Consider the following 2,059-nt stretch of genomic DNA (forward strand, 5'->3'; position numbering starts at 1 on the left):
TGCATTTCCCATCTCTGCACACAATGCCTCTGCCAAAACTACGATCTGTGGACTTTCAAAATGCCTTATCTACTGTCATGGTATTCCATACAGCATTATGTGGAATCAAGTAACTCTCACTTCACAATAAATGAATCTTTTCAAATTTATTGACTATTTCTTATTGGGTTATTTTCTTATTATTGAGTTTCTATGAATGTTCTGAATGTTCTTTATCAAATATTTAGTTTGCATATTTCCTCCCAGTCTAGGACTTGTGTTTTCAAACGCTTACCAGAGTTTTTGGAATAGCAGAAAGTTTTAGTTTTGATAAAGTTCAATTTATCACTGTGTTCTTTTATGGATGATACTTCTAGTGTTGTGTCTGAGAAATATTTGCCTACACAAAGGTAATAAAGGTTTTCTCCAATATTTTCTTCTAGAAATTTTATAGTATAGCTCTTACCTTTAGGTGACAACCCATTTTTAGCTAATTTCAGTATCAAATGTGAGGTATGGTTTGGGGTTTCTTTGTTTTTTTCATATGGGTATCCAATTGTTTTAGCACCATTTGTTGAAATTGCCTTTGTACTTTGGATAAAAATAAGCTATGCAGATCTATATGGGTATATTTTGGCTTGCAATTCTATTCCATTGATCTATTTGCCTATTTTTATACCACTTCCATATTGTCTTGATTAGAGTAGGTTTAGAGTAAGTTTAGAAATCAGAGAGTATAAATCCTCTAAACTTACTCCTTTTTCAAAGCTGTTTTGGATATTCTAGCTCCTTTGAATGGCCACATAAATTTTAGAATCAGTTTGATACTTTTTTACAAAATAATTTAGTAATTTGTCAGTGTAAAGATCTTTCATATGTTTTATCAAATTTATTCCTAAGTGCTCCATGTTTCTTGATGATATTGTAAAAGGAATTTTTTAACCTTTCAGTTTCTGATTGTTCACTGCTAGTATATAGAAACACAATTTTTAAAAGATTAGTTTTGCACCCAGGAAGCTTCCTAAATTTACTCATTAAATTTACTAATTCTAGTAGCTTTTGTAGACCCCATTTGATTTTCTATATAGTGACCATGTGGTCTGCAAATAATGATAGTTTTACTTCTTCCTTTCCAATCTGGATGAATTTTATTTTTTATTTCACTGAATAGAACCTCCAGTACAATGTCAAATAGAAGTGGTAAATAGACATTCTTGTATTATTCCTGATCTTGGGGGGTATGGTTTAGAATTACATCATTAGGTGTAATGTGAGCCATACATTTTTCCTCCATGCACTTACCAGGCTGAGGAATCTCCCCTCTATCCCTAGTTGGCTGAAAATTTTTACAGAAAATGATGCTGGATTTTGTAAAACAATGACTTTAAGTCTACTGAGATGTGCATATGGAGTTTCTTTTTGTCTGTTTTCTTTTTTTTAAGTGTCTGTTTGGTTAACCTGGATTCTTCCTTCTTGCACTATAGCCTGGGAACTCCCTCAAGGCAGTAAATTTAAGCAATGGTAAGGATAGCGCTGTTGTTCCCCATTTTTCAGGAATCATTTTCCTTCAATGCCTGATGTCCAATGTCTCAAGAACCACTGACTCCAATTTTATATGTTTGTTTTGTTTTCTTTTGTTTTATGGTTGTTTTAGTCAGGAAGTTAAGTCCAGGTCTTGTTATCCCATTTTGGTGGTATGTACAAGTCCATAGATGTGTTGAGATAACACTATGAAGTTATACCAGATCTGGCATTGCAAAGCCTGATTCAGCAATAAGAGCTCATATCCTGAGAGGACTAAAAATTACCACACGTGAAATAGTTTAAAATAATATGATTTAGGGTTAAAGGCAATTTTAAAATTAAAACTCAAGTGTATTATAAAACACCAGAATAACTTTTCTTGAGTATTGAGACTCAGTCATTTCAAAATGTTTAAACATGTTTTAAACATTTCTGACTGTCACACACTGAGTTCTCCAACAAGTACACTCAGGAACACAGTTCAGCACATAAGATGTTTATTAAGAGTGCCCATGAAATCAATACCTGTGTGTTTGGAGATGTTGGGGAGCAGGGT

Source organism: Neophocaena asiaeorientalis, unplaced genomic scaffold (assembly GCF_003031525.2).
Source record: "Neophocaena asiaeorientalis asiaeorientalis breed wild unplaced genomic scaffold, Neophocaena_asiaeorientalis_V1.1 scaffold19, whole genome shotgun sequence".
NCBI lineage: Eukaryota > Metazoa > Chordata > Mammalia > Artiodactyla > Phocoenidae > Neophocaena > Neophocaena asiaeorientalis.